At 41.2% G+C, this 14271-nt stretch overlaps 1 protein-coding gene across 10 annotated transcripts in view; it reads left to right on the top strand.

The window, feature by feature from the left end:
- The window catches only part of LOC111243941 (uncharacterized), a 156012-nt gene that overhangs the window by 42447 nt on the left and 99294 nt on the right, over window positions 1-14271 (top strand). The gene's annotated exons all lie outside the window — the stretch shown is intronic.

Here is a 14271-nt window from a genome sequence, read left to right as displayed (position 1 = left end):
GCTAGATTTACGAAGAGTTTGGATACAGGAGGATTGCATTTGTCTATTTCAAGATGGATATGCGAGTGAGCAAGTTAAACCGCGAGAAAATATGTTGACTTTAAATAGACTTAGTATTCTATAGGTTCCAACCGGACTGATGGCCGACAGTGGCAGTGGTAATATTGTTACTGCTATAACAATGTGATGGGTACGTATATAGGTGGTAGCCTTTGTCGGCGGCATTGGTGATCTCAGAGAGGGTGAGTAGACTACCCAGAGACATCATAGGCTTGTAACTATATTTTAATATACTTTCGACAAAAGCCAACGCGTAGCTATAATTTTATCAAGTGCTACTTTCGTGAATTTTTCATTCTGTCTTTTCTAATCACAACGTCTGACCCGTAAATCCAATCTTAGCGATCCCGTACGTTTCCCTGACGCGAAATACAAACAACGTGGTAGTGGACGTCAACAGTTTTTAAAAAGCAGATCGTATATTCGAATAATCCCGCTATGGCTTTATTGACTCTTTCCCGAAATTACTGACGTCTTTGAAATTACCATTCACTTTGTTTACTGTTGTTATTGCTATTACTAATTATCAAATAGAAATTGCTTAGATAACATTCGAGTTCTACCTCCGCCCGTGGCCGGTGTGGTCGCTGGCTGAGGGGTGTACAAAAACAACAATGGAATACTTTACATATAGGTCCACACGAAATCCTGTCTCCTGTATGTGCGCTGTGCTGATAACTGTGACAACGATCGTAGCGGCGGCAGCAGTAGCAGAAAAAATATGGAAATATGATAATTCTTATCATGATGACAGCATTTCAAGCTGTCTCATCATATAATCAATAGTTTAGCAAAGACTATCTAATTTTCCAGTGAACCGCAGGACAAAAAAACAGTTGGTCGACCGGCCAACCAGCCAGCCCTGTGCGCAAGCGAGCAATGAAGGGTGTAAGCAGCTATCTAGAAACGGGGCCATTAAATTTACTAAGCAAAACGTAATATTTTATGCGTGTAGCTATGCGCCAAGCCCGATCAGGGGCAAATCAAAATCATAAAAAGAGCAGAATTGCAGTAGGGACAGCGATAGCAGCTCAGCGACTGGATGGGGTGGGATGTGTTGTTGGCCCTCATTGTTATTAGACTTCTATGCTCTGTCGTAACAACGTTCACGGACAGATAGGCAAATAAAGCAACGATAGAGTAGCGATTATCCCTATTCGTATAGTGTGGGCAACACCGATGCAAACCAGCATTACTAATATGTTTCTGCGTACTAGTGTTTATCCTTCTTGTTGTCCATTATGACCGCCGTTGCCGTAACTATTGTTGTTGTTATTGCTGCGTATCGTCTGTCCTGCAGAGTGTTTGCTTTCCGTCCGTATGCATCGTCTAATTATGCCCGCCTGTTTCTTGTTTGTGCCTATCTTATAGCCAGGAATGGCCATGCTCGATATTTTTCTCACGCTTTTTGCCCAGCAACAATATTTAAGAGGCACTGAGAAAAGAGACTTAGCAAGATTAGGAATAACGAACAGCAACAACGATAACGGATGTGTCGCATCAGCAACGGTGACGGCATAAATGGTCGGATGGATGAATCGTCAAACAATATCGACAACAGGCGACAGGCCGGCCTTAGCTGCAGCTACTTCCGATTGCTCAGTCGACATATTTCCGATGCACCTCAGCAGATATTTCAACAATCCCGTACGCGAAAAGCTAATATAATCATATAGATAGGTGGTTTTTGGGCCTATCATTTTCATTAGACGGCTGTGGGTACCTTTGCAGTCCTGCTTCTATGCACCATTCATTTGTAAGCATTCGCTGCCTATGTGCATACTCGTATATATATATGCGTGATAGCTTCTGATTAATCTGAAGAAATATAAGTTTGTTGTTGCTCAACTCGGATTGTTTAGGATGGTCAAGGTTGCTTGTACGTTTGAAGCGTATCTGGAAAAGTAGCTGCAATAGTTTACTCCGCGTTCTTGGAGTCCTACTTGTGAAACCCTCAGAACTAGGTTTTTTAATTCTCCCTCGTTAACTTACGTTTTTTAATATTATCTTAAATTTGTAATTATGGAGCAGCGATTCCTTAGTGGTATGTTCTGGCCACTTTGTATCGTAACATGTCTGTAACCAGGGCGTCAGGTCATGAGGTCATATTTTTTAGGAGGAACGATCAGATCCTTTTAACTGCAATATGCTGAAAACCAAAGTGCCGTATAAATCATACATCAGAGTGGGAACCCAGGCCGAATCGAATGTGCTGTAAACCATATATGCTGTACTTATCGTATCCTTTGTTTTATTTTTCTCTATTTTATTTCAGGTAAGTGTTGCGAATGAATGACTTCGGACGCTGCGCTGACCGAAATAAAAATTGATCAGTAACACTTGACTAATGCCGTAAGCTATCTCTTTCATTTATATGCAAAGAATATCAACTAACAACCTGATAAGGTGATATCTATGTACATTCAAAAGAACCTATGTATTTTTTTTGTTTATGTGCTTCTTTCCTGAAAAAATTTTCGTATATCTTTGTTATTGTTTATTAAACGAGCCAGCCGTTATAACTACGTACAATGCGTTCGGTAAAGGTAAAGCTCCTCTATGTACTCTCGATCATTCAGAACACTCCACGCTTTAGACATAATATCAAGGTCCTTTTGGCCTGTACAAGTTGATTCTACATATGATATTTGTTCTATAGATTACATACATGGTTATAAAGATGGTCTTTCTTTATTTCGTGGGTTCGAAACTTGAATAGTGTCTTGTGGAAATGGGTTAACATTGGCTGAATTAGATAGGCGTCGACCCCCCAAAAGGTTTTCGTACGTACGACACCTGTTTTCAATGCGCATCGCTTATAAAACAGTTTGTGTTTCCTGTTCTCACGATCAGAATGCCCCAAATAAGTAGCTGATAAGGGATACCATTCGTATCGAACTGTGTCAAAAGCAACAGTAATTATAAAATAACACTACAACTCCTTGTACTGCGATTAACTAATGGGTTTTCTTCCGAAGCATTTGAATGCTATTACCGCCTCGCAGCGTTTTTATATAATAACTGTTAGTTCTAATGGGAAATATATCGCAGTTGTTATGCTGGCAGCGTATAGAGTATAGCGACATGTAGCGATAGTAACATATGTTAGTTTTCTTCAAGCATTTTCATAGAAATGTATCTAAGCTGTAAATCTATATATCTGGGGTAAAAAAGATTTATTTAACGATTTTTTTTAAGATCTACCTTTTTTTTTTTTTTCGAATTTTATTACAATTTAGTGTTTAGGATCTTTTCTTGCTACGAAGTGACCATGTTGTGACCGTGTCGGTGACCAAGCAAATTGAACAATATCATACTTGAGATAATAATTCCGAATGCTTGTACGAAGCACCTGAAGCCTGCACCACTTAACCCAGATCTCAGAACGGTAGAGTCAGCATAGATATTAAAAAAACATCAACAATATAGCCAATGTATAATTTTATCAACACTATCCAGTAGCATCAGCTAACATGCGTCCCTTGCCCTCACCAGGTCGGACAACCTTCTACCGCCGTTGGCCAGTCCGGTATTTTTATAGTTGTTGTCATCGTTGACAGCTGACACTACCCTGATCAATATCTGGGACGCACCTGCCATGCTCTCTTATCCACTTCGTAAACTGTGCTTAAATCGTAGTTCGTTCAGCAAAGTTCAGACGGCTGAATAGCTACAAACGGGGCGACGGCTCACAATATTAACTGAAAAAGCCGTTGCTATTCGCTAAGTAAGAACAGTGGTATTATTGGCGAAGCGAGAACGGGCCTTCCTGTGGACCTATAAGATCTATCGGACGCACTTGTATCACTGTTGCTTAGAGCCAACCGGTGATGGCTGTGAGGACACGAGATTTGGTCTTCCATTGTCCTAGTGATGGCCAGCTAGAATGACAGCACCGTTGGTTTTAATGAAGGTATTAAACAGTGAATATACGACAGCTGAAAAGGTGTGCCTCGGATATCCTAATGTTGATGTGGCCCCGCTAATATTTAAGATAGAGTATTAGTCGGCACTGAGTGATCCGGACACTCAGCCAGGCAGTGAATCCCTGACCAGTAACCCGGTTAGATACGACAATGTTGAAAATATCGATATTGCAGTTACTACGTTCACCGCCGACATCGCTAGCTCTCCACGAGGCTGATCGCTCTGTTTCATTGTTCCCTGCCTTCCTGTGGTATCTGATCCGTTCTCGACGACGTGGCCAGCAGCTTTCGAGCCCTCTGATGCGAAGTTCCATAATGAGCATAATACCTAGAAGCGACCTACAGCTGCACACGACAGGACGATTCGAAATACTTACGTGGATATTGCAGTTGGACGTGAACTCACCTAGTCCGTCATTGTCGGAGTTAACTAACACATAGATCAGTAGATATGATATCGTAATGAAAAGAATACGGGATTAGAGGTAATTGTAAGTAGTCACTATATCAGCATCACTGATGCCGCTGCTATTCAGGGGATTGACGCTCAACAGGAAAGTTCTAATAGGAGAAAGTTTGTTTCGCAGTAAGCAACGTTCAGGCCCATTCTTTGCTAGATGTTATGAGCTGTTGAGCTTAATGGTTAGACCATTAGCTAATTATCTATAGTTTGAAACGGCCGTTGACGTGGTTCGTTCGTGACGAAATCAACAGTATCGACATTCATTTAGCCAATACAAATGAAAGAAAAAAAAAAACCGTTAATGGGAACTAATAGACTCTGCGGGGTCTTGTCATATCGTCAGACATATCATCAAAACCTGTAGTGGCTGTTGAGTAAGCAATCTGGTTGAGTTAACGAGCTGTTTCTATTGTTTTTGCATGGCGCTATTCGTTCTGCCAACGGTTTCCCATGGGGTACATATTTCACTTATGTGCCGATCGCCAGTATCGAGATACGACGCAGGCGGCGCTATCATAACCATTACGCCTTGAAATTTCGCTTATGTGTAATATATTTATCATTACTTGCACCACGGATAACTTTGGGGACGTCGTGTTTACATTTAAGACTAGTCGGATCAAGGTAGTTTTACACTTTGGTATTTGTCCTTTTCGATTCCCGTAGACTCATCGTTGTCGGGCTATATCGATATCAATATTAGACATAGCTGTTCATCCGTACAGTTGCTAGTCAGACCTCTAGAAATTAAAATTAATTGACGTACTCAAATAAGTTAAGTGGTTGAAAACTTATATGTCAGCTTATTAGTGTCAAGTGTTTTTATCAGCGATTTCGTATATTATTCGCCTCGAACTAACAATAGTAACAACAGCTCACTTAATATCGGATCAACATCGCGAACTTCACGCTGCAGCATCGATTGATGTATGCTACGGCAGTGTTGGAAAGCCAATAAGTCAAAAAATATGGAAACCTGTACTAATAACATCTATTCACGAACTATACGATCTATCGCCGAGCTAAATGTGTGTATATATATATATATATATATATATATAGTCGTAAGTACTTAAAACTTTTTCTGTATCAGTGCCTGTTGAACTATTAGACGTCAGGTATTTTTATTCTTACATATTGTATGGCATTGTATTGTCGCAATTGTCTCCTTCCTCTTATCGAGTCATTCATATAGTGTCTTACATTTATCATATGCCTCGTCATTGTGGCGTCTTTGAGTGATGGTGGTCTCCCTTACGTGCTGTTTCGCGCCTGTATTTCAAATCGTTATGTGTTTATGTGTGTATGTATGTGTATGGAAGTTGTTAGGTAATAGTGTGTAGTCATCGTCGAACGCATCGTACTGGATATCCATTTATACGCCAAAGGGTTTACTAGCATCGGGGGTCACCTGATAGTTTTGATAATCCTAATTTGCCATTAGTTCACTATAAGCGACCGTTTCTTTGCTTTCCCAACTTTTGAGGGTGTGCGCATTGAAGAAGTGAAATAAATATGAGATGGCCAAGTATGACCAGCTCAAAGCAACGATATAACGGAACAGATCGCGGACCACAATCTGGAAAAGAAAAAAGCTGCGTGCGACAACCGCCGCTTGGCTGACTATGCCGACCACATCGGCGCCGTCTGCCGCCGCCGCCGCTGTCAAACAAAAATACAGAATTGTTCCCAGCTTTGTCGTCGGGGACGCCAGCGGCTTCGGAACAGGGGCGAATTTATCTATTCGCTAAACAAAGGCTTCAGCCGTCTCTGTGTGTTTGCGAGTGTCTTTAGGGGACCTGGCGTCAGACCAAGCGAACTGGATCAGACGCCGCCAGAGGGCCTGTCTGTCTGGCTAGCCGGTGAGGCGGATAAAGTTGGTTCGTCGTGGGGTAACGTTCATTCGACTCCCATGACGCGATGCTTAAAGGTGTTCTTACGAGACAATGTGTACAGTCGCTGCACTAGCCAGCTATTCGGTGCTTGCCATTGCTGCTATTGTCGTCAAAATATTTGGATAATAAACCGTTATTTCCTAACTTTTAGCGTCTTTGTACATTAATTTGACGTGTTGCTTTGGGGACGCCATCATTCGTTGTTTCCTTCCTATTATATGCCCTTGTCCTGGAAGTACACCCTTGGGAACATCGGCTTCTAGTCGAACAAGAAGAAAGAAATAGTAGATACGTTTAGTCCCCTTCACAAGCACATGTGTGCTCATATGTGCCGCAAGGGGCAGACGTCACCTGCGAAACGAAAGCTGCTGAACCTCACATGTATAGACAAAAATCATTGTTATCACTAACCGCTACGATGGTCGCATGGCAAACCATTATGATATAATATAGGCATTGAAAGACAATGTCGGACAAAAGGAACTACCGGTGGTATAACTGAAACCTGTGCGATAAATGAGAATCGTAAGATTTTTGGTAAAAGTTAACTGCATAATGTTCTACAGAGCGATCGAGCAACAACAACACAAATAGAAGGGGAGTGAATCCCTCGTGGGAGTGTTGCTGTTGAGTCGGTTTTTTGAAGCGGTGACGTTATTGTCATTAAAATTTGTGTGACTGGGTCTATTTCCCTGTGAGATTACAGAGATCTGATACTGGACACACAACATAGTCAAAAAGAATTGTTAAGGACTCACAACTACGGCGAGGTCCATAAATATATCTTGCACCTTAGGTACGGTAGGCTAGCCATACATTTGCGCCTGCTGCATCCGGAATGACCACGCGAGTGACGAGGCGGATGTAAAATTTAAAGATATACACAAGCGAAAACAAGTCCACTTAGATTAATTTACGTACCTATACATAGACACTGTTCATGGCGCTGCATGTCGTTGTTAGCAAATACTGTTTAAATAATATGTGTACGTGGTAGTTCTGAGTTGACTTCGGAGAAGATGGCGCGTACGGATTTATCGTTTTCTATAGTCGATGCCCCATTCCGTGTTCAATAATAGTTCCTGCATCGATCACCAGAGCAAGAGCAACAACAACCTACCCCCTCGTTCAGACTGGCGTACGCTGACTTCAATCGTTCAAATTGTCGATGTTACTGAACAAGTTTGCCACTTATTGGTATAGATGCTTCTTGGCTGCTGTAGATAGAAAAGAACGGCTATTACAGGATAACTTTTGTTAGATCAGCAGGTAGCCATAGCATCCGTCTAACCCCTCAATCCAATTCCATTTTTCTCGCTCATGGCTCATCCACATTATTGGAGGCAAAATAGCTGCACTAACTAATGATTGGTCATTAGTCCGGGATTCCCATCGTGCTCAGTCGTCAGGAAGAATTTAGCTATCGTTGGCCTCGTTTCGTTGCGCAAGCATTACTACTATTTTTTCGTTGACAGTTTTGTCAGTATCAACGTCTAAGAACGACTCACAGAAGTTCTCACAGAAGGTAAAAACGACCTATTGGTAACCTTAGCTATTGGTTGTTGGCCTTTAACAGACTGATTCGACAAAACTTCAAAACCGAATGTTGCCCCCTAGGACATCACTAGCTAGCTAGCTAGCTAGCTTCACTATTTTTCCGTGTTATTACTGGGGCAAATTGAGACAAATTAAACAGATTTATCCCAACCGACTTGAAGGCTGCAATATATATAAACATATAAAACACATATAAACATGTGCACAGAAAGCCGACGATTCGGATTATTCCAATGATTCATTTTATCTATTGAAACTTTATAATATTCTTAATGCGTTTGGCTTCCTCTTCAGCTAATCAGTTTATTCATAAGAACAATAACGGTTTAGAAAACAGGCTGTGTGCCGCCAAGAAGCTTCGGCCTTCGTCAAATTATAACGCACGATAACTGGCACTATCTTCTCGTTTCGATTCAAGCTGTTGCATGGTAGCGTGTACTATGTTGAAGATATTTTGTTTCAGATCGATGAATGAACGTTTCGATGCAATTGCCTATAGGCGTATATAATAATATGAATGTGTAATACTTTTTGGTCAACGAGATCAGGCGTTATTGCCCATCATGCATACATAAGGGCGTTTTGACTTCTATATTTTCTCTTGGAAATTTATCTAAAATAGTTAGCTAGTGATAATGTAATTTCAAGATTATCTATGTAATCGATTTTGTTGGTCCACGCTAGCCAAGTTAGCTCAATCTATCGATACGTGAGATCACTCTAAGATAGGCGGTAATCTGCAGGCCAGTGATAAATATCGTGATTTTTGTCTTCATTTATACCATTTGATACTTCCGTGACCCTGTATTACTATACCAGCAAAGAGCAGCGAGAGTGATGTTGCCCTTTCCGATTATATACTGTATCAGGCGTTACCAATGATTTAGGTAGTCATGTGAAGGATCCCCGAACCTCTCCACTGAGACAGCAACAAAGCAGATGACATATCATAACTTCGAAAACTCTTCGACGCGACTGTATTTGCGCAATGCCGATCTGTGAGGCAGCTAAATTAAATTAGCACGGTCTATCCAGCATGACACGCCTTCATTGTCAGCAGAGCGGGGCGTAGTGTACATTGCCTAGCTATCATACACTTTAACTATTTGTTTTAGACCTGTATATATAGCTAACCGTATATTCTGTATGTAAAACTGGCACCCTTGGGCGTTCTGGTAGTAAGCGCCGGCTCGCCCGTAAGCATCTGCCCATTTTGCGGTTGTTGGCAATATCAGTCTTCCGTCTATAACACGGCGGCAGCACTGACAGTATAGATTTTCTCATTCAGCGTTTTAGGCAGAAGTACCAGTTTGATGCCATATCGCAACTAGCGCCCATTGCCAGCTCTAACCGGTGAGCCGTCAACCGTTTTCTGGTGCTCGTTGCATGCAACGTAAGCGACCCAGAATGAATCGCTACAATATGTACTATTATATGTGTATATTAATGATAACAGGTGGGCGAAATACCACTTAAACAGGGGCGGCAATTCTAGTGATGACTGTGGTTGAGTTCATATTGGCCTACTGCTGCTTACCGTACAGCCGGACGTGCACAACAGGCAACGGCAATAGCGTAGACGGCATGTTACGCTTCATTACGATAAAATTCGGTAATTACCGGGGAAAGCTTGGCCGTCTGTGGATAGCTGGATAGCAAAACTGTCTCCTAACGTTGATCGACCTACATTTTCGTCTAGTGCAGAATGCCGATAGATGAAAGCTACTGACGAAGAAACACAACAAAACTATTGAGTTGATCCATTTATTAAAACATTATCGGATCCTTCGTGCGATTGTCGTCAACAGCAGCAGTCATCATTGTGCATCAGGTTGTCGTAGCGAACGTGTAATGGGAATTGCCTGTACAAACCCATTAATCTTCTACGGCCATAAGTTTAGTTACACCAGGCAAGCATATAACTTGGTCATCTGCTTCATACTTTATTACTATATGTTCTCTGACAGTGATTTTTGTCGCGGACATATAGCGAACGGACCACAGCTTCCGAAGTTTATTTTTTGGGGCCGGCCAACCCTAATGCTATTCTCCATTGCGTACCTTCTCCTTATGTGGTGCAATGACAACTATTATTTTTTCCTTTAATTTCTATCAATTTTATGGATTATGTGGACGTCCTAGATTCGATAGTTTCCCTCTGTCTCCTGCGGAAGCCAATGTCACACGGGACGTTACAATATCGGGGCAGACGGGATATATAACAAGCTATAAAAAGCTGGGTGTATATTTTTATAGCAAGATGTCTTTTATTACATGAATGATATTATTTCGCGTTTATATAAATGACAAGAATTTTTTGGTTGTGATAGGGAAATTTTGTCGTGACCATGCAGGTGAACCTTATCTTAGTGGTCATTCGGTACTGTATTTTCCTACGCTTGATCGACAGCCAAAAACCATATATACATGTATGTATATATATATATATATATATATATATCGTAATTTTTTTAACGCTCATATAATTACGTCGTTTGCTTCCCATAAACGGAAACTGTTTTTAAGCTAGAATTTGAGCATAAAGCTGAGAGTCTGCTAAGAGTCTTCCCATGCTTTAACAAATATGAACCATGTATTCCCTTGATCTTTTTTTGCATCGTAAACAAATATAAGAATGGTTTGACGAAAGGACGTGTACGATAAGTCTAATTTCGGATGTGCTTCACAGTGCGTTACCTTCCTTGCGCAATCGTCCGCTGCGAAGAGACCTTCATTTTTTGGCCTTGTTCGGACGTGCCTCGCTGCATTTACAAGCACTTTCTTTTTCGTTAATTTTACTGTTGTTCTTTAGTTGCTCCTAAGGGTGGCTGTTGTTGTCACCATTGTTATGATTGTATTTCAATGCGGTAAAAACACCATGAGCGAAGATAAACTCGCGCCTTTCACCGACTCATGGGAACGGTGTAAGCTTCTGCGCGATACCGGATGACGTTGTTATTGTTGTTGTTGTTATTGTTGTTTTTGTTATTATTGTCTAACCTGTTCATGAGAGTCCCGCAAAGCTACATACAGCATTATTGCTACATTTATACACGCTCTATAATGCCATTGTCGACGCCATGCATATATATTGGTGCGTCCGGCGGCTTTGGCCGGTTTTGACACTCAGCTACAGTGAATAATGGTACATAGATAAACACAGGCATTTACGGAAAGAGAAAATAAAGTACTGATGACTCTCTAGCGCAGTAATCAGCTGTTGCCATACTGTGACATTACCCATCTGTTTATGCAGATTTTTCTTCCATTGGCATCGCTCTAGTTGCTGTGTTACTTATAATGCGGATTTTTGAGTATAGTTGCTGTGCTATGCTTCTTAACTAAACTGCTATTAGTATTGGCGAAAGGAGAAATGCGCAGAAACGAAGAGTGGCCCGTGGGAACCTCGACATATCGCTCAAATCCGATGATGCAGTTGCACATATAGGCCTCAGTTAAACCATCTTGCCGCTACCGCCATCACTACGACGTGTAGTTTAGACGCACGCGTGCTCTCACGTGAAGGGCGCCAGCGACAAAGTGGCCGTACGGGGCAAAGATACCAGCGACAGGACAACGCTATTGCGTGGAAGTACGTCTGGTTCCGTGTCAGCCTAATTGCTGATCCAGCTCGCAAGTTATTCTTCCGTGCAACTATTACCGCTGCTGAAAGTGCTTCGTTCTAGTATTAAACATATTTACTTGCAAACTGACAGAAGGAGGGAAGACAAGACGACAATCAAATAGACTAACGAATATTAAGATGAGTCAAATAAATGCCAATGCAGATAGATCATTGAAAAAGTAAAACTGCAAAAGAGAGCACGGGAAAATTTAGCCACACTTTTGTTTACCCTCCCGATAGTCAATAATGTCACAGGACAGTTGTCCTGTGACGTTATTGAGTTAGCTAGTCGCTAAGATATAAGGTGAGCGAAGAAAATTACGAAAACGTTATGTGTGGTTTTTAAGACCTCAGCCGCAAAAACGTTCGCTGCGGTTACAGCGTGTAGTGATGCCATAGAAACGAATGCATACAACGTCCGAAAACGGAACATTCTACTTAACGACGCTTACCAATATAAAATAGGACCTGTTTAAAACATGGCTGCCTCTGAGCAATCCACCCTTGGTTATCATCCTTTTAACAAGTTCATTTTCCCGCTGAGAGAGATTTCTTACAGGGTTTACAGGGGAATACAGTAGTCCCAAAACAAACAGAAAACTTCAACGTCGCACTTCAACGTTCATTACCGTTCTTCATGTTCAATCTCGTGCTTCGATGTTGCACTTACAAAGAACGCATACCTCTGTATGCGCCATGAACCGTATGCTGACCTATTCCCTCGGCGTACAGCTGAGTTAATAGCACCGCGAAGATTCTATATATGTTCTCACTAAAAATTTTGAGTCATTTTGATATTTCTACGTAGCGACGTAATGAATGAAATGGCAGAGCGAGATTATTTCACACAGTTTAGATCACAGCGTGTAAGTGAATTCAATAATAACCAGTCTCATTTTGAACAATAGAAAATCGGATAGTCAATCTCGTTGCTTCAATCTCCAACTTCAATTGCAATAATTGCGAGTAACTTTAGTTCACTATAATACACTTATATCGTATCTAAAACTCGAGCACTATATACCGCCGGCTAGCCCTGTGCTACAGAATGATTGATAACATTGAATGGGTGATGCAGTGTATGCCAAGGATATCCGAAATGCGGATTCGATACTGAGCTCAGTCTGGCAATTAATTGTCTCTGCAATCAGACTGATCAAGGACCAAATGTACGATCGAAATATTTATACGGCAATCGCATCTCATCGTAAGATAAGGAAACAATTCCGTCTAGCGCCATCTTTAGCTAGCGCACACAGAATTCATTAATCAGGGCAGATGACCTACGAGCCTGTGCCTACTAGACACGTATTATTCACGCTTTGAATGAAATCTACACTTCGTTGTGTACTCGCATGTGGGTATCTTCGAATGCGGTTCAATGTGTGTTCGATGATGCGATTGTCTTGCATAGTTCTTAGCTGTTGAAAACCTTCTGCGAGCTAGTAATATCTAATAATATTCATCCTATTTTTGACTAAATAAAGGTTGTACGAAGCTGAATGGAGTTCTAGACGGTACAAAGTTAGTGAGTTCCATAAACTATCTCTTTCTACATCGTTGGCTGAAATTGTCCTTAGTGGGGTGCACAGGCATATTTTTGCCGTCCTATGACTACAGTTTCGCTCAGTAACGATCAATAGGTTAAATAGTGAATGAGTGTTTACCTTCATATGAACACATATGGCAACGTACCTCGTAGCTGCTGTTTTTCTGTATCGGGCCTCGGATGGAAGGCTCTCTCATTTAGCTCCAAAGTCCAACATAACAAAACATTAACGAGTGTTATGGCCATGCCTTGCCTCTCTAATTGTGATATGATGGGTAGAATCACATTTCGCTAACGAAGAATGGTTGCGCTGTTTTCAGCCTTCGTTTTTGCCATTGGGTGCCTAATCAGATTGCTTGCTAAAGGATAACGTGCTGTTATACGATGGGCGCTAAAGGCGTGAAGATTTGCACCGAAATCACCACCCGAACGAATACAGACAATGGGCCATCAGACCACAAGGCAGCCAATCAGACGTCTTTTTTTTTTTGCCTACCCTTGCCAACCGACAAGCTTCATCTCCATCCAGCTAGACTTGTTCAGTGCGTTTTTTTTTTTTTTTTTTGCTTTTCGAGCTCAACTAATACGATATGATTATTGTTGTAGAAAAGCATTTATAGCCGCTATAATATAGAATTATCACTGTAATTGTTATTAAAGTAGCGACCCATATAATTAAGCTATATACTGCTAGCGGGTGACCATTTCGGGGCCGTTGTTATTGATGCTATTATTTGATTTGTCTGACAATAAACATATAGAAGGAGTAAAAGGTTAGCTTCCATTGTGATATATGTATAAGATACTATACATCGATGTAGATTTTTATAGATATAAGGTGATAAATAATGGTTCTACACTGCCTTTTGATAGATGCACAAAAACGGATATCGTTCCTACAATATTCCCCGGCATTTCTTTTGTCTTTGGTTCTTTTAAACCAGCCTAGTCTGTAGGAAGCTCTGACAGCAACAAAATACCGGTACTCTATCGCTTTCTTCGCAATCTTTCGATCAATCGTCAAAAAAGCAATAGATTGATGAGTGTAGATCTTGTAAGGCGTGACATTTTAATGTTACTATAAGGCTTGTGATGGACCGATTAATTATATCCGGCGCCGGATTTCTTCTAGTCTCACCCTTATCTGAACTGAGATAATTTGTCGCCGTAGCGAAGTTAACAGCAATATAATAGTG

This window comes from Varroa destructor, unplaced genomic scaffold, assembly GCF_002443255.2.
Source record: "Varroa destructor unplaced genomic scaffold, Vdes_3.0 BEIS01000001.1, whole genome shotgun sequence".
Taxonomy (NCBI): Eukaryota; Metazoa; Arthropoda; class Arachnida; order Mesostigmata; family Varroidae; genus Varroa; species Varroa destructor.
Note: the sequence above shows the minus strand (reverse complement) of the source record. Positions and strands in the feature narration are given on the sequence as shown.